Here is a 20329-nt window from a genome sequence, read left to right as displayed (position 1 = left end):
TAACGGATTCCGTATTCCGAATTCCGTATTTCGGACTTTAAAAAAAACTACCATCAACTCCAATATAAATGTACTTTGCTTTTTAACTTCATCATAACGAATGTTCGTAAAGTTACGAAAATATAACCGCCACTAACGAAAATTCGTATTTCGTACGATTCCGAATTGAGTTCAGTTACGAAATACGAAATAACGGATATTCCGAAACGAAACAGAACAAATTTTTTGACGGCGCACAAGTCTAGTTGTTTACCATGACAGTAGAAGTGATTTTTTGGGGTATGGGTAAACAACGCGATTTAACAGCCTTTGAACGTGGCATAATTGTTGGCGCTCTGAGCCATGGAGCAAGTATCAGCAAAACAGCAGAATTCGTTAAATTTTCAAGAGCAGTTGTTGTTAAAGTGTTTAAAGACTGGACTGTCAGCCGAAAATCTGGGTCTGAACGTGCGAATTGTGGCCGTAGGTGACTAGTCAATGTTAGGGTCATAATAATCTGGCCACTCAGTGTACAGTGTCGACAATTTTATGCATACATTTACGTACTGTCAGAAAGGTCAAGCCATGCCCAGAGTTCTGCACGTGCATGCGGCCTGCTGCATAGAGTTTCAGCTATGCATACGTGTGTGTACATGTACAGTATGTCTGTGCATGCTAATGTGTATGCACGTTTAGCACTAGCTTTGATACCAAGAGGCCTATTTAAGCATTGCTCTACTGAGGAGAATTGCTTAGTGGTCATCAGCTTCTGTGATCTGTGACCTGACCCGCAATCTAGCTTTTCTGTGTTTTGGCCTGCTGACTCTACCACTATGGAAAATCTGCTACCTGTCTGGTATTCATCCTGCTCGTCCTTGTGGGTTATAAGATCTTGAGGAATGCTGAATGAAGTTGTACTTGCTTAGAAGAACATTATATTAGAATACAGCATTATAGCATAGAGAAGAAAACATGTAGCTAGAACTTCCTGTGTATCACAGCTATATAGGCATGCCAATAGAAAACTAATATTGACCAAACTTGCACCACAGCGCCATCTAGTGCTCAAAAGACATATATACAGTAAGCAATACAATCAGTATGCTGTTGCATCTCCAACAGTTCTGACCATAGTTCTTCTGGCATCCGAGAAGAACTCCAAGTATACATCAAGACAGATTCAGGTACAAGCAGATTCTATGTAATATATTAATGATTTTTTTAAGAATAGAAAATCGGATGGTGGTTTTTATATTAGCCTCTTGCAATCCCATGTACAGCAACACTCAAACTTGGAGAAGGATTGTATTAGGCATTACAAACGCATTGTTTGCAGGGTTTCTGGGGGTTAGTATCAAGCCTCGAAGTTAATAAATGTGACAGCTTTTCTTTATATTATTTCCATCTTGTGTCCATCTACGATTATCTGTAGCTTAATTCAGCAAAAGATCTGTAATGGAAGGGGATTGAGGATACTGAGAGAAGTCAATATGCTCTTTATTGTAAACATTAATCCATCCCTCCGTTTCCCTGCTTGGTGGTCTGCACAGCTGAAAAGGAGTTCTGCAGATGCTGCCTCCAATGGCACATTGTAGCATCAGTTTTTAAATATAATGATCACATGAAATAAATTGTGGAGCTTTGCAGGAGGATATAATCATTCAGATATGCCTAGTGCAGAGTGATATCTAAATACAGAGAAGGGGCAGCACCCTGACACACTCAGCGCCTTATTGCTGGACACAGTGCTGCTAGTCAGCAGTCTGAACATGCTTACAGAATGAGAGAGCAGAGCTTTGATCTTATCATTGTGCTGTGTCTCCTATCACAGGCTGGGGCAAGTTGGGGACCACCAAGCTATACTGCTTAAAGTACTATTAAACTCTCAGTCTTATTTTTCAAAAGTGATGCAGATTAATCTAATATACATTGCCCAGCAAAATATTAATTACAATTTTTGCACAAGCTCTTAGAGCCATCATGTTTCCAAACAGCTGGCTTCCCTGAACTTCCAGTACAAGATCGCAAGGGACAGAGTAGTCTCCAGCAACTGTCCATCTACTAGTTTGGAGAAGAGGGAAGAGGATGCAGGGGAGTAGGGGAGTGTCTTGTCTTGCTGTGTCTGTGTTCATCAAGACACACACAGCTTACTAACACACACAAGGGTGGCTCCACAAGACCCTTCAAGGGGAAGGAGCCACACTGAAACAGGATATCAGGAGGAGCAGCATCCACTATAAGTGATTTATTCACTGTAAGTGATTTGAAATAGCTTAAAAACATTTTTAATTTAATATAATGTTAACTGAAGTCAAAAAAGACAGTGCAGCATCCTTGCAGGAGGGCATGGAGCACATGAACTGAGCACATTTACACATCGTTTGGAAAGTAAAACATTTCCAATATGAATGTATGTTAACTGTGCCAGTAGCAGTCTGCCTAGAGTTTAGCCTTAATGATATTATCTCCTTAGAGTGCTTGCCAGTAGTAAAATGAATTATTGATGAGTTTTGAGGGCAATGCAACCCTTTATTTCATTTGACTAAACCTATGGCTCACCCCTCATTTCATTCAATAGTTTATTTAAATAGGAACACATTATGCACCACTCAGGAAAGAAATAGTGTACTTAAATGTCAGTTTGCAAATTATGTTTTAAGGGCCTTGTATCGGCGGGCTTGTGTAGATGGCATCAGTTTGAAATGTTTGAGGCGCTTATGAGATCATTTTCAAATTATTGACAGATGCATTGGACCTGCAGTTCACCTCCTTTTGATCAGTATTTGACCTGCTTCAAGCAGGTTTTCCATTCTCCTATACTTGTATGGGAATGCAAAACCTGCTTAAGGCCTTGTTCACACTGAAAGCGTGTGTGCGTTCCAGAGTGGTAGCTGCTGGAAGGCACCGCAATCGCTGAGAAACTTCCCCTTGCGTTTTGGGTTGGAAGGGGGCGTGGCGGTGCATTGTATTCAATGGCACCGCTTCCACGCCCCCCCCGCCCGCATTGCAATCGGACGCCTGGCAAAACTTTGCCAGCATTCCGTTCCACTGCAAACACAAAAAATAGGGCTTGCCAAAAAGTCTGTTGGCACAGTCCCTAATTGAGTTTGTATCAAAGGATTGAAAAAAAGGAACGCTTGCCATAAATAAGTGAATGCAAACATTGATATGAAATAGGAAGCAAGTTAAATACAGAAAAACGCAAGCCTCTTTTATAAGTCAGTTTGCATGGTGCTTTCTGACATATCATTTACTTTTCTTTATGACACTTGCACTAAACTCAACACACTTGCCATCATCTGTTTGGATGACATCACTGACCAAGAAGTGAATTGTAGAAGAGACCTGAAGACAATAATATACTGAATAGCTCCATGCAGTGCAGTGAATCTGCTGCAAGGCCCCAGTGAGGTGTGATGGTGAAGACTGCGGTTTGGATGAGGAAGCAGATGGTAACTTTCTTTGCTGGAAACTTAATAGCTAACAGCAGTTAGAACAAATAGCAGAGGAAACATATATGTCATAATATTATGTGTGATGGAAGTGTACTATGATTTTACGATTTCATTTTTCTGTTTATCTGTTATTTGTCTGCCAAGTCTCTCACATAAACCGTGCCCTGTCTTCACTGGCGTTTTTCATTCTAAGCCTCCTATTAACTTATATTCTGTAAAAGAGAACAAAGAACTAAACAGCAGATATGAAAAAAGAAAAGCTACATACCTGCATTTGCTTTTCCATGATGGATGCTCCATTTGGAAGAGAAAATGTTTTAATAAAATCTGCCTTTTTAGAAACGAATAAAGGCTGCTACAGATCTCAGTTGGTTCTGGACAACAAACAAGCATGATAGCAGGACACAAAAATATATAGGATGCTAACCTACCTTCTCTTGACTGCAATTAAAGTGATATCAAAGTCAAAACATTTTTATTTCAAATGCTTCTTAAAACACTTACAATGGTTGCTGCTCCTTGATGTTTAAAAGTTTTAGTTTCCTGCAGAGTCAGCTGATCCACTGAGTGCTGGCCCTGATATCCTGTCTTGCAGTTCGTAAAAATTCCGAAAATCGTACGACGATTCGATCATCGGATGGAAAGTCATCGTCCGATGATCGTAAGGTGTATGAGCTAAAGGGTTTGGGCAAAAGTTTAAAGAAATACTTTGCAAGGCAATGCATATTTATTTGATCTAATTATTGAAAAAGAGGGGAATTTATCAAAACTGGAGCAGACAAAATCTGGAGCAGCTGTGCATGGCAACCAGTCAGCTTCTTCTTTCATTTTTAAATCTTAACTGAACAAACGGAAGAGAGAAACTGATTGGTTGCCATGGGCAACGGCTCCACATTTTGTCTGCTCCAGTTTTTAAATATTCCCCTCTGAGAGTGGAGCACTACTTTAAACAGTACAGCTTGCTTACCAGCTTGTCCTGGCTTGTAACTAGACTTGCAAAAAGAAACAGCACACTGTGCAAACTGTTAACTGAAGCACCATATAAAGCAGCATATAAAAAGTAATAGGTCTCCGAGTGTTTCAGATATTTGAAGACTATTAGAGGACTTTCATTCCCTTTTCTTGATTAGGAGATCTTTCTCTAAGCTATTGGGAACTATTTTGCCACATTCAAGTTAGGCCTTGCTCCAGCTTGCAATAAAAATTCAAGTACTGATAATCGTTATGTTCAATGGTCATTTTTAATCAAGAATGTAATTTTTCTTTAACTGATTTGATTGTTGATTCTTCTCTTGTATTATATTCAAGTGTCACATCATTTAAAGCAGAGATCTGCTTTATCAGCTTCTTCTCTCTCCAGATGACTGACAGGTGAATGCGGAAGTTTTTTACTACGGGCGGACGGCAAGAGGTTAAACAGTAGTGGCATCTAATGAGATCATCTAGGCTTTTTTTTTAGTTTTAGCCACATTTGATGTGTGAAATAGCAGATCTACTGTGTTAGAATCTTATAGATGTTTACTTACCTCACCAATTTGTGAAAATGGTTTTACCAATGGACCTCTGCACAGAATTCACACATTGGCTTCATCTTACTCCGCCGCACTGTTTGCCTAGAGACATTTCACAACTCTTGACATCATCGCTCCTAAGTGTAATTGATGTCATGTCATATAGTATATTCCCCAGCATGTACAAGTCACTGGCAAAGCAGATTTTGAAATGGCTCTAAAAGCAATGTTTTTCATAGAGATAAGAGCATTTGTGTGGATCCTTCAACAGAAAGTAAACAATGTGAAAAAGAAATTCTACTTAGAACATGTCAGTCATGTGCACTAATAAAAGATCTTAAACAGAACTCAAGGCAATTTTTATTTATTTTTTGATTAAATAAATCAATTGTGTGTCAAAGATAAATGCGGTTTACCGTTACAATTTTATCTGAGACAAGTTTAGTGTTTTTAAATCAATCTATATTGAGCTGATTTTATAAAATGGCTCCAAGTTCTGTGGCGGCACCACATTAAAATTACACCTTACAAAATGCAGCACACAGCATGAAGGGACTAAAATATTCGGAAGGTGTAAGGATGTGCATGTTATTGCCTACACCTGTTTCTATCCTAACTCTAAAGTCTGATGAATGGATTGTGCCATAAAAATGCAAATTAGCGTTTACTCATTATTATCTCTTCCCAATGAGGCCTGAGCTCTTTCCAGCAGTTGAATTGCCTTAATAATAAAGTACATATGCATTTAGTTCTGGAAATACGGCAGCTCCAACAAGTATATTGGGGTGCTTTAATGGCTTTGGGTAAGCTGTTTCACCTTTTTTATATGCTTAAAGATTTTCACTGAAACTTATGTTCTTGAGACTAGCACTTGCAAGCCGAAGTGCAACAATGCCCAGTTGGATGACCCACTCTATTTATACTAGCCTTAAAGAGGACTTCGCCTTTATCTTAAAAATGAAAACAAAGGCCCCTTTATAAATGTTTATTAATGGCAATCTATAAAAAGATACAGTACTTACAGATAATTGCAGGCTTTGTATTCTTTGTATACCATTTTTTTCATTTCCTTCCCATTCTTCTCACGGTGCCCATTTTTACTAAGGGCAGATAAATCAATCTCCCTTTATTTCCGGGAACTCTGGGTCTGTCACCTGGAACATGTGACAGTGCACATCATATGAGGGGGGAATAGAATTACTTTTCCCCGAGATCTCTCAAAATTTTGGTGTTCACAGATGGGCTTTCACAGGAGAGTACTGGTAATGTAGCCTTCCCAGAATGCATCTGTGACTACATCACCAGTGCCTCGCTCAACCAGGAAGGAGAAAAACTGTACTTGTAAGTGAGAGCAAAACATGTTTGTTTAACTAATAACTGTAAGAGCAAAGGCGAAAATAAATGAATAAAACATTTCAGAAGAAGCCTGAAAATCCAAACGTACAGTTAGGTAAAAGGAAAGTGACAGTCATGGGGTTAATTTACTAAGGAAATGCTCACTTAGCAAAGGAGTTTACACTTTAGTGAATGGGATAAAGCTCTGCAGACTTCCATCATCCAACATGTGCAGGCCAAAAATACTGTTTTTATACTTTTCTTGCACATGATTGGATATTCTTTGCAAAGGGAAATTTCACCACATTCATCGATCTAAGGGAAACTTAAGTGCAGATAAAGTGCAAATTCCCTTGAAAAGTGAACAGCCTATTTGCCTTTACTAAATCAATTCCCAGGTGTCCAGTCATTGGGAGCAAATAATTCAACAGAATGTCCCATCTGCCTTAAGGCTTGGGTCACACCTGGGCGTTTTACAGCGCTTTCCTACGCTCAACATGTGAAAACCAATGATTGCCTATGGGCATGATTCCCACTTGGGCATTTTACAGCGCGTAGGAACGCGCTGCAAAACGCCCTACTCCCAAAAAAGTACAGGAGCTTCTTTGGGGCGTATTTGCCGCCCGTATCCATTGGGATACAGCCAGGTAGCCCTCGGAAATGCGCGTTTGTCGCGCGTTTTTTTACTGCGTAACGCCGTAAAAACGTGCAGCAAGAAACGCGCGACAAATGCGCATATTCAATACGCCTAGGTATGAACCCTGCCTAAGGTGTTAGTTTTTACAGGGTAAGAAATGAACAAAGGTTTAGGTGGTCTACTGCATCTATGACTTGGTTTAAAGGTCTGCAGCACAAATACATGTGAGATCACTCCTTTAGACTACACAAGGCTGCTTAGTGCTAATCTCTAATTGTTTAATCCTGATCACTGCGCATCAGTGGTCTGTGTGCTGCATTAATAAATAAGCTTAGTAGCCTGTGATACAGTAAAATAATAAATATTTTCTGATGTTTTCCTATTCCGGCCTCCATTGCACTGCAATACAGCCTGGCCATCGTAGTCATTAAGACCGTGATATATCTCTACATCAGTGAAATAAAGAGATAAATACAAGAAAAACTGGGCAGGTTTCCAGTAAGGTTGGCATGTGTCACTGGCCTCACAACTGGGACTACAAGCTGCTGACTCATCACCATATCACCACATGCTAAATTGCTTTAATTGATTACATATATTTATTTTTTTAGTGTTTGTCTTAATATAGTAATTGAAGATTCTATGAATAATCACATCTGTTGGATTTCTTACACATTTATTTCTTTATTTTTGATGAAGATGTAAAGTTCTTGACAAGTTATGAATGAACCACAAAGAATATCTTTACAAAATATTACATTACTGTACTGGGGAAATATGACAAACTAAATGTATAAACCACATTCATTTTAATTACACCACAGTGTAAATCCTGTGTAGAGTAGCAATTAGTAAGAGGAACTTAATAAAGGGGCTTTCAGGTATAAAATCTAAACAGCAGTGTGTGTGCTAGTTTTAGGCCACAAAATAGACCTTGGGCTAGACCAATCCAGAATTGATATTTCATTTTTGACTGGATGCCAACAGGGTGAACTATCCATCAGACTTTTTAGTGATAACTTCAGTGATGATGAGATCTTAATAAACAGAGGAAACGCTGCATCAGCACCAAATCCATTTTTTTTTCTTCAATTAATTTTGTTTCACAATGAGCCGTGCATCACATGTAAATTCCATAGACCAGACCCTGCTCCTCCTACAGAATGAAGGGTCTGGCAACTGAAATTTACATATAATAATGCACTGTTCATTATGCAATAAAGTTTATGAAAGGGTTATTAAGCCCTCAGCGGTTTTTGCATATATCTACTGCTAGCAAGCAGTGGATATATGTAAAAACATTTTTTTTTTTAACTTTTAAAAAGGGTTTAAACTTACCTGTGTCTTCGCCGCACGCTCCCTTCCGAACATCTGCAGATTCTCAGGCGGCCACAAAGGATCTTGGGGTGGGCGCATGCACAGTTCAGGTCTACGGCTGGGAGACGAGGAGAGAAACAAGGTAAGTTTATGCAGCAGCATGCACAGATTCCGTGGGACAGGTAGTGCCAGTTAAGGCAGAGGAGTCAGTGCTGGATCGGAGACCAGCACCAGCACTGGAGGGACAGCTGAAAACTACAGGAAAGAAGAAGATTATCGGGTCAAGAGGCATCATTTAAGGTAAGTCCTTACAATAACATTTGGGGGAGGGGAAAATTTTTATCCTTTAAAGGAGAACTATGGGGTTAGGGCTTTTCCCCATAGTTCTCCTAAAGGTAACGGGAGGACACAAACTAGTGTCCTCCCGTCACCCAAAGCTCAGTATACCGCGAGCTACAGCTTGCGGTATACTGAGACGCCGCAGCCGGAACGGATGCCGACAATTATGTCTGGATCCACCCAGCTGCGTGAGTGACAGCTGGCTCTGCCTATCTAGAAGCATAGCCAGCTGTACCTGCCCCTTCCTCTGTCCGACTAATACATGTAGTCAAGAACCAGCTGCACTCCTTACCGGAATAGTAGTAAACCTGCCAAGCAGGTTGGTGCTTGTAGTGACCACGGACGGCCCCTTGAACAATGCAGATCTAGAAAGGATTGTCACCAGCTCAGAGCCTGATGAAGGGGTACTGCTGAGAACCCGAAAGCGCTTGTATTGGATGGCGATTTGTCAATAAAGGACTTTTTGCTTCAAAACCTTTGGTGTGCTGGTGACAATCCTTTCTAGACCTTCCTGTCTGTTCCGCCAGTTAGCGCTGGAGGATCGGACAGGGGAGGGGGGAATCCAGTCTCTCCCCAGTCACGGCTCTCTGCCGGCGCAGGATCGAGAAATGAGTGAGCGCCGGTATGTGTTCGCTCACTTCACGATCTACTGAGCCGACCTGTGACAGTTTCATTGTCACAGGTCGGCTCAGATTATGGGGCTGAGTGAAAATCACTCACCTCATAATTCTCCTTTAATGTCAGTTTAAAGAAAGAAAAAGAAGGATTTGACAGCAATACAGATTTTTCTCTCTTGATTTGTATAATTAGGGCTAGAACTGGCCCCTTTTTAGCCGTCCTTCAGCTGATGGTGAAGCCATAAGTCTGTTTGAAGTGGTACTGTTTGCAAATAGTGAGAATGAGCTCTTGCTGGAACTCCCCATTCCTCTTGTCTACAGAAACTGTAGTGTAGGAGTTCAGGAGTCATATGCCCGTTGCTGAATTCTACATGCTGTCAAGGAGTCAGGGAGTGGTGTAGAGAAGAGAACTAGGCTCAGCTCTGGAGCCTCTGAGAGATTGCAGAAGCCATTTGGAGCTTTAACCTGCCAGTGCCCCCTGTAAACTGAGGAAAACTGTGCTATCAAACTTTAAAGCAACAGAAATGTAATGTTGTGCCCTTGCAGTGTAGAACTCTGGGTTAATAGGCTTAAAATATGTCCTATTTCACATACGCGATAAACCTTTCTGTAGCCTTATTTGCCTAATAAAATCTCAAATTAAGCTTCTCTGTGTCAGAATAGTCAACAGATTTATTCAAATCTTCAAACAGCTAAAGCTAGGAAATATATCTCTGAAAGTATAATAATGTAATAGAGACCTGAACTTATCACTCTAAGTATAATAATGTAATAGAAGCCACATAGATCAGATTCCTGACCCTTGGATTACCTGTCTACAGCACTTTCATGTTAGCTTTGTTCACACTCTGAGTGATATGAGAAGAAAGGCATTTTCAGATCACTCTATACTGTAGTTAAAAGGGTAGCAAACATTTGGGAATTAATCTGAAGTTGGTTTGGTAGCCTCATTTAAATGCTTCATAACTGTCAAAAGACAAACTATATTATGTTTTGATGTAACAAATGTGTCATTAACATGGGTGAGTGCAAACGATTTATTTAAAAAAAAGCAATTTAAAACAAAATACAAAATAAAATGTTCGAAGAATGCTGTGGATAAAAATATGCTGATATTGAATTTTATCCTTTAATAAACTACAATAAAGAATGAAACTTTGTCAGGAAAAAAAACTCAGATACTTATATAATGTGACAGCAATTTTAGGTTATAATTTTCAGTACAATTTCTGTAAATAGTTGGTGGAGATCAGGAGAACCACCAATTCTGCACTTTTTGAGTCTCCCAAATAGCTGCATATAGATTTGCCTGATCTGCAAGGAATCATGCGATTAAGGAACTCTGGCATTCATGATTCCTGAATTTAATGACATTTTGCAGATTAGACAAATCCGCATGGATATGTTCTGGAAAATACAAAAATTTGCAATTCACAGATTTCCCAATTCAGTAACGCAGATTGATTATGTTACTTAGAAATACACTTTTATGACAGGATGCATACTAGAGTATCTGGAAAAGTTATATACAAATTTTAATAAATCTGCTCAAATAGTTTTTTTTTTAATTTTAGGTATCTAGATAGCGCCGACGCTTTACCTGCTGCACATACACATCAGTCCCTGTCCTCAAGGAGCCTACAATCTAAAGTCCCTATCTCACATACATACAGGGCCAATTTAGGAGCAAATCAACCTACCAGCATATCTTTGGAGTGTGGAAGGAAACCCATGAAAGCACAGGGAGAACATGCAAACTCAATGCAGATAGTGAGCCTGATTTGAACCATGGACCTCCAACGCTGTAAAGCAGGAAAGTATTCCCAAACCTACCCACTGCAGTTTCACTGATATCTTTCTCATGCACTGGGCTTTTAAGTCATTTAGGTTGCACAACATTCCTCTAACTAAAACTCAACACAGGTTTGTTTGAGCCAACAGCCTGGGGTGAGCTCATCCTATCATTTATTCAGCTGTGTGTTCATAATAGACTGAATAGCAAGGGATCAAAATACACAGGATTTTAGGGCTATTCACAGAACAGTAGTAAAATAAATCTACAGTTGAAACCTGTAACAAACTAGGTGCAAGCAGTTAATGTAAAATATTAATACTGCAGTACTTACTATTAACCTAACTAAAAATAAAAATGTGTATATTTTAGTCATAAACCTATACAAGAAAATATATACACTATGAATAGAATATATAACATTACACATTCCCTGTTGAGTGCTGAAGAATAAGGAATAAGTACAGGAAGGGTAGGCAAGTTTTTGTGCCTGTTTCTACGCTTTTCTGTTACATGGTTTTCAATGTTATGTCCCACATTTTACTGAAAAAGCTTAGTAACATAACACAGGAAATGAATTCCAACTTTGAAAAGAAACATCTCTAAATGATGACAGCTTAAGAAAACTCTACAGAATATTTGCTTAATGCCTGGAAATGTTCCATCCCAAAAGGATAACTTTTACAGAAACCAAATTACCGTGTTTCCCCGAAAATAAGACACTGTCTTATATTTTTTTTTTGGCTCAAAAAAACACACTAGGTCTTATTTTAGGGGTAGGTCTTATTTTTTTGTTTATTTTTTTAATGTACAACAATCCGCACTTATTCATGTAGAAAAGTCTACATGTATTCATTTACAAAAATATGATGATCAGTGCAATTAGGGGTGCCGTACCTTTCCAAGAGCAATGTGATAACCAATCGCTGGGCAGAATGAGGGAAGAGCACTTTCACTATCGATTCCTCACAGGCGGAGTGCATTTGGTATCACTCCTCCTGTGACAGGAGCCGGCGCTATAGAGGAGGCATCGGCTTATGCGGCTCTGCTTCCTCCGGTGCCGCCTCGCTTCCTCTAGCGATGGCTTGGTTGGCACCGCTGATTCTCTCCGACGGCTCTTCAAGTTCCCCCTTATGCCACCACCGGCCCTGGGAATGGTCACAACTAGGTCTTATTTTCGGGGTAGGTCTTATATTTTAGCAATTCCCAAAAATAGTACTAGGTCTTATTTTCAGGGTAGGTCTTATTTTCGGGGAAACAGGGTAGTGAGACATATTTGTTCAACAATGACTTATGTAGAAGGCAGATTAAAAACAGAATGCCTAAAATGAAATCAAGTGATTAATTAAATAAATCAAAGCGCTAACAAGCACACAAATATATTTTCATTTTTAATTCAAAAACTTAAGACACTTTTGTAATTTAGCTCCATTGGCACGAAGTGATACAGAAGCTGTAATTCATAGTATAAAACACTGACACACGGTGTGATAAAATTCACTTTACAAAATGAAAATGAAGAAGTCTTACATAGAAAGCTGCCCTTGCTTTGCCCTTGCGGCTTTTGAAAACTATGATTTAGAACTACACTTTCTAGTATTGATAATGAATATCTTTTATCAGTTCAGTCTTTCATATATTAACCGGGCACGTATTTGCTAGGTCATTGTCCTAATAACAAACCAATGATGTCAGCTAGCTGGTTTGTTTACATTTGCTATGCAATGTGATTGACATGAGACATTTTTTGGGGTGTTTAATTGACTTTGTCAATGGTGTTAATGTGATTATTTACTTTACAACTTCTATGTGTGAATAAGTAACCAGGAGTTCTATGTACCCTTTACTCATTCACTTAGGGAGTGGCCAAATATCTAGAGGCTCACTTATTCTAAAGAGTTTCTGATAAGCCCCTCCCCGCAGACCCCCAAATCCTTTTGGGGACTAGATGTGGGTCAATTGGCAACTGAATGTAAACCAAGGGGCTGAGGATGCGACACTGGTTGCTAGGATGGTGGCAGCAAACAAAGGGGGCGGGTGCTCGGCCCTGAGTGTACAGCTTGACTTTCTGCAGCAGCCAGAGGTTTGCTTCCTTTGGCAGGGGTTGGGGTCAAACAGGCCATTTAGCTCACTCGTTCGGCAAACTGCGTACACCTAGAGTTTACGGTGAACCTGAAGGGAGTTTTGTAAAAGTTTTGGAGGCGGAGTGATTTTTTATTTGCAAATGAATTGAATTGCAAATGCTCTCAGATTTTTCTATCACAAGAAAACATTGCAGCTGGGAGAAGTTTTTTGGAAATTTGTAGCCAGGTCAATTGTCATTGTCTCATTTTGTGTTCTAACGTATCTGTTGTAAAAGTAAGATCACATGTAATCATGTATACTGTCAGTTTACAAATGTATTGAAATGACTTGCATTAGGGCCATTCACGCTACATCATCATTAGTGTGCTAAAAAAACAGAGCAACGCATGTGGAAATAGGGGGGCTCAATTTTATCACAGTGCAGGGCACATGCATTTTGGAGGAGTGATGGGGGAATAGCACTGCAGCGCACTGATGCATGCAACGTGCATTGCCGTGGGTTGCGCTAACATGCACGTTACTGCAACGCAATTGTATGAAGGGCCCCTAAGCATAGTAATGTTCACCTTTTGGGTGAAAATGCTATTTACAATTTTAAAAAAAAATGCATTGCCGAGACTGTAGCTTCAAAGACAGGATGAGGTAACTCAAGGTCAACATCAGAAAGTCTGGTAGACATTTGTAATTAAAACACATTCCTACTTATGAGGGTTTTTTCTACATTTCACATTGAACAAATTAACCATAGCTGGTAAAAGTACACAAGTTGTGGATAACCAACTGCTTAGATGGAATTACCAGCTGCTCAGGCTATATGCAAGTGTTGCACATGTATTATGATGTAATAATGGAAGGAATTTTCAACATAATTGAAGAGGTATATTTAGGATTAGTGCAGAATGTGAGGTCCTGTTCAATAGCACCTGTAAAAACTATCATGTTGCCCATACTGATTTGTGCCCTCAATTAACTTATGTGTTCTGCAAAAGATTCTTAGTAAAGAGTCACATAAAAAAAAAGTATTTATGGCATGGTTGTCAGTCTAATCATTGTATCCTATATATGATGCAAATGCGGAGTGGAGTTGTAAGCAAGCAGCTAAATACAAAGCTGAAATGCATATTTATGAACTGTCTAACCTTCCAAAACATTTTACTGTTCAGCCAGTTTTCTAATCTAGACTCCCCCGTCAGAAACTATAAAAGGCCCAGACACCTTTCCTCCACTAAGAACAAAACAGTTTGGTAAGGACTATGACTGGATAGTGAAAAAACATCAGCTCACTGATGAGGTCATATTTTTGTACTGATTAGTAGAGATGAGCACAGATTCGAATCAAACCAGGTCCGAGCCAGGGCTCATATGAACACGGAAGGACCTCCTCCTTCCGCTGCCACCCAATTAGCTGCGGCCAGAAAGTAACCCACACACACCTGCAAAGGGGCAGGGTGCTATGACATCATTGACCTTATATGCCCATATGGCTATATTTGGTCAGTGACATTGACCCAACATGTGGCCATATAAGGTCAATGATGTCAGCACAAGCATCCTGCCCCTTTGTTTAAGCGCAGCTGTGGGAGGGTGATTGGAACGGTGGTCCCATGTCGCTTCTGGGTTTGGAGGTTCTCAGGTTTGAACTGGGTTGGGTCTAAACCTTAGCTCATTACTACAGTACTCTTTTAAAAGTATGTTTGAAAGACATACCTGAATTAAATGAGATTATTTTATATATGCCAATACTTTAATGTCAGTCAAAGTACCGCAGCGCTGAATACTGAAAAATGGCCTGGATGGGAAGGGGGTTTAACACCGCGGATGTCAACTGGTTAAAATGTCAGACTTTTTACACAAGTGCAGCAGTAGTATATAACTATGGCCAAGAAAAATAAAGTTAAGTTAATAACATAAGTTGACATTTATCCTCATGATCATGTGGATAAATGTCCTAGCACTCTCATATCACCCAGCTGTGCATATTTATGCAGTTGACAATCACTCCCAGAATCAGCCCTATTTATATACTAGAGCTATTGACCAGGAGAAAGAAACCTTTCTCATAAACATTCACAGAGAATAATTGGAGAGGTTATATATACTGTAATATATACTTCTTACTGTTCTCTGGTGGTAATACCTAGAATGGTGGGATAACTATGCATACCCTTGGCAGGTGATGTGCAGTCTGGGTGAAGAGGGGATCTAAAAAAGGTCTTTGTTCAACTGCGTATAGATAAAAGTACTGTGTAAAGATCTATTATAGTGTGATTAAAGCTCCTGCAATCACAAATTTTTACTGATTGTCAAACAAAGGGCCAAACCTTCCAATTATAGGTGAAATTTGTTAGGCTGAGTCACCCAGCACCTTAGCATCTATTATCATCTTTATCAGTAAAATCTGCTCACCGTAGTGTCAAGCTCCCACCCACTTTGTCTGATTCCTGCTATAGCATGTAAGCTCTTAGGTGTTTCCATTCCTTCATAACATACTGTGTAAAATATGTGTATAACACATAATAATAATACTAATAATACTACACACTTGAGAATTCACCAGCATAACCCCTGACTAACATTATAAATCTGTTATTTAATAAAGACCAGGTGTTTACACCCCCTTCCTGGCCAGGCCATTTTTCAGTATTTTGCGCTGCGGTACTTTGACTGACATTTATTCAGTCATGCAACACTTTACTGAAATACATTTTATACAATTTTTTGGGGACAGATGGAGCTTTCTTTTTATTTTTTATTATATTAAAGGAATAATTACCGAAAATTTGGAAAAAAAACATTGTTATCATATATTTATTATTACCCAATTTTTTGTTAAAATATAAAAGACAGGGTCACGTCAGTTGAATAGATACCAAACATGTTTTAAAATTACGTGCACCCGCGAAATCGCAAAAAACTACCATACCCAAAATTGGCCATAGGTGATGCTTTAAAAGCTTTTACCGCTCATCAGTTTAGTATTATCAATGAGTAATGGTCCTAGAATTATTATTCACGCTCTGACGTTTGCGGTGATATGTAACATGTGCAGTGTAATGGGCGAAATCGTCGTTTTCGCATGCATGCAAAGGGAGGCAAAGTGAACAATCTAGGACAAAATAGCTGATTTGGAAAAATTCTCCAATTCAGCTCACTTTCCAGTTCAGCTATGTTGTCCTGGATTGTTCACTTCTCCTGCCTTCTCCAAACCCTTCACCCTTTTGTGAATAGCCCTGTTTGTGTCACTTTGACAATGGACACCAGGGCAAACAGACGACAAATCTCCCCAGCATGCAATGAATATGTAGAGTGCACACCAATCAGTCTGAAAAAGTAGCTTATGCAATGGTCACCGACCCATTGACATCCATAGAATGTTCCTGTTTTATTTTCTCCAGTTTTTATAAATAGGTTTATCTCCTCTAATGATTCTGCATCTGATGCTAGCAAATGAAAACAGTATGTTTTGGAATTAAAGGGAATCCTTTTACTGGGTAATTCAATAAATTGAAAATGCATGCTTTTGAAACATGTTGGATTCTTCATCAGACATGATCATGTTACAAATGCTTGCATCTGCAATCTATTGAGCTAGCCAATAAATGGTATAATTTTAACTCCAATTTTCATTGATGGCTAACAGAAAGCTCTACTACTGCTAGCAAATAAATGTGAAAAGATATGTCATTTGTCAAACCGGGGTTTTAGCATTTAGGAAAGTTTATGTTTTAAGAGATCATCCCTGGGCAAATATTTAAAAGGGCCCCCATATGGTGAGATTTGCTTCCTGCTCCCCTAATGCTGGCCATACACCTCACAACCATCGCACAACTTCCGTTGTGCGATGCTTGTAAAGTCATTAAAATTTCGTACGACCTGCCTATCTTGGACAGGCAGATCGTACTTGCGATCATCGCAAGCCCTCCCCGCTGAGGGGAGGGCTTGCGGTGATTGCAGTGTGAGCGGGCAGTGTGAGCTTGCGCACACCGCCCCGTGCGGCATTCGTCTCCCGAGCACGCCACTAACCCGCCGAAAATCGTACAATTTTCGGCAGGTTTTCAAGCGTGCTTGGAAGACGAATGTCGTGCGACCTTACAGTAGAAGAGGTCGCACGCTGCCCATACACCTGCCGATTATCGTACCATCAACTTTACACTGCCCTCAATCTGCTCTCTCTGGATTCTCCATCAGCTGAACTCACAGTACCCTAATCTCCCTTTGCAGAACCATGGCTGGGGCTAAGTCAGCCAATCACATTTTGGTCCCCCCTGGCCTGTCAATCAAATGCCCAAGGGAGAGACAAGCTGCTCTCAGGCTCAAAGATGCCCGAGCTGTTCAGCGCCCAACTTATGCATAGGGACTGTAGGGGTCTGGCCTTATGGCGTGCCAGAAAAAAAGAAGATGGGTGCCACCCTGTCACACAGGAATCACCCATGTAACACAGACACTACCACATGCAAAAATAGTAACCCACACTAACACACAAAATAACACACACACACCAACACACATACTGTAGTAACACACACACACTAACATGTATAGTATAGTAACACACACACATAAAAACACACACTAACACATAGGGCTTATTTATAATTGCTGGGCGGAGGTCATTCGCATGGCACTAGCGCACCTAGCTGGCGCTGCGGAAATCCATAGGAAATTCTATGCTCCTCAGTGCCATCTAGTGGCGCTAGTGAAATGTGAACGGCCAACTTCTATGAATCAGCCCCACAGTAACACATACTGTTGTGCATAGAAACACACACAATAACACACACATGCTATTCACAAACTAACACATAGTAACACACACATTAATATACATAGTAATACACAAAACACAATGCTCGCACCCTTGTGTGTTAAGGCAAATTATGGCATACTGCATTGTGGAAGTGTGTTGTGGTGGGTAGGAAACAGGCCATAGGAAGGCCTGTACAGCCCAGGTAGGCTATGCAGCTGCACTTAGGGGTAGGTAATTATTGCTACTTTTCACAAATAATGTTTTTACCCTAACAGGTTTTCTTCTCAGTTGATTAAATAAAACAAGAACTTAAGGTACAGTTGTCTTTTAAAGGGGCAGCATCACAAAAACTATTTGCAGTTAAAATTTGAAATTTTTAAAATTCTTGTTTTATTTAACCAGCTCAAAATAAATATTTGAAAACCTGTAAGGGTAAAAACATTACTTGCGTGAAGTAGCAAAGCTTACTGTCTTCTAAAATAAAGGTCATTGTGGTTTGTAAGATTACATTCAGTAAAGGAGAACTTCAAATGTATTGGAAATATTTGTGCTTAAGTTTTTTTGTTAGAACAGAACCTCCAGGAAGCCTATCTCTTACTTGGAGGACTTAAAGATAAAGGTGAAATTGGCTAAATAAATCCTAATCACAGCATGCAGTATAGTCTTTCATATTTCTCCCTTCTTATAAATGGTATAACTCAACAATGATATATGGTGACAGATCAATACTTAAATACCTCCCACACCCACAGGGAAGTGACACAATCCACCTGCCTGCAGGCTCTAAGCGCAGTTATCTTTTCCGCCACTTACTGCAGAAATCAGTGCTCCTCTGATTTTCTCTAGGCTTGAACTTCTACATTTCCAGTCCATTTAGCCATGGAAGTGGTTTGAAAATTGTTCAAGATAATGCATCATCATTTCCTTCATTAGGATTGGGGATGCTGAAATAAATTATAAAAGAAAATCAATGTCTAAAGGACTGTGTCTAGCACAGGTCATTCGTTTTACAACATGTAATTGTATTATTTTTTTGAGCTGTTTTTAAATCATGTAGTGCTTTACTTTCTATACAAAAGTCATATTTGCATGTTAAAACTGACCTTTAAATTATAGTAGAAGCATGCCTATCCGCAGTTCTTTTGGTCGGGTAGAATTAAAGTCACTAGAATAAAAAAAGAATTTTGAACTGAAAATTGTCAGGATTGAAATTTGTAAATTAGATCAATTTCCGTATGTAACCATCTTTTATGGCCTCTTTATTTGGTATGCCTACTTGCTATTTCAAATATCGGAACAGTGAACCATGTGGCTGCAGTTCAATACATAAAGCATGACAAGCGATCAAAAGCTTGTCATGAAGGGGAGGAAACCCTGATTTGTAGCAAGGCCACAAAGACTCGAGGCTAGAGTGGCAAGGTTTTGGATTTAAAGAGGGCTGTCTAAATTCAATATTAACTGGTATTAGGACACATATATGTAAAAAAAATGAGCTTGTAGGTACAATGAAAGGTGTTCCAATCTGGGAGAACACTAAAGGAGTAAAACAGACCTATGCATTTAAAAGGGTTGTACCACTGACATATCAATTTCTTTGTATTATCATCTAAAACACCCAGGAGTGTACCTGAAGCTGAAGATTCCTCTAACATTAGTACATCTGATGAATACAGAGGAGAACGGTGGCATGGACAGTGGGAAAAGTAATATTAAAATACTTATTTTTTGACAGGGTTACTTTAAAGTAATGCATGGCACTAATATAGAGGCCGCCATTACTGACCTCCTGACTGGCAGTGTCTGGCTTCAGTACTTTCAGAAGGTCAGAGAAAAGCCCAAAGCCTTTATCTACATACTTCTAGATCACTGATTCTATGTACTGAAGCCAAAGCATCAGCAACTAATGGCAGCATGGCAACTAGTATTTTTAGAAGCAGTGTTCAGCCATGGCGGCCATTGTATTCCATGACAGGTTTGTAATATTTGATGCTTTCGCTAGATACTGAATGAACTTGGCTCTCTCTTTATGGCAGTAACTTGGCTGGAGGTGACAGCAAGAGTCAAATAGCAAGTCTTCAATTCAGCTTCAATACAGACAAATCACACGTATTTCCTATGTGCTGAGAATTTAATGACTTATTTAACTGAAATAAATTGGACTGGATAGATAGTATATGCCTAGGCTGAGAAAGATGCAAAGTACATGATATTCTGCTGTTCATAAGAATATGGTTTGAAAATATAATATGCTGATAGAGTATCCAGCCCTAGGTTTTAAACTTAAGTCTCTTTACCTCTCATTGCGTTAGTTATCCACTCTGACATTTTAATTCTTGCAGGGTAGAATTGGGAAAATTGTAATCTATTGCGGTGTAGACACAAACGTTTAATAATGTTCTGGCAAACCCAAGTAAAGCTGGAGGGTAAATTTGTTCCATTGCATATAATTTCCAATACCTCTGCCACAGTTAATAGATTTTCATATATATATATATATATATATATATATATATAT

The 20329-nt window shown here is 39.4% G+C and overlaps 1 long non-coding RNA gene across 1 annotated transcript in view; it reads left to right on the top strand.

Annotated features, from left to right (window-relative positions):
* The window catches only part of LOC108786394, a 55344-nt gene that overhangs the window by 32335 nt on the left and 2680 nt on the right, over positions 1 to 20329 (top strand). The gene's annotated exons all lie outside the window — the stretch shown is intronic.

This window comes from Nanorana parkeri, unplaced genomic scaffold, assembly GCF_000935625.1.
Source record: "Nanorana parkeri isolate BGI_ZX_2015 unplaced genomic scaffold, ASM93562v1 scaffold208, whole genome shotgun sequence".
Lineage (NCBI taxonomy): Eukaryota > Metazoa > Chordata > Amphibia > Anura > Dicroglossidae > Nanorana > Nanorana parkeri.
This window is presented reverse-complemented; position numbering and strand designations above follow the sequence as displayed.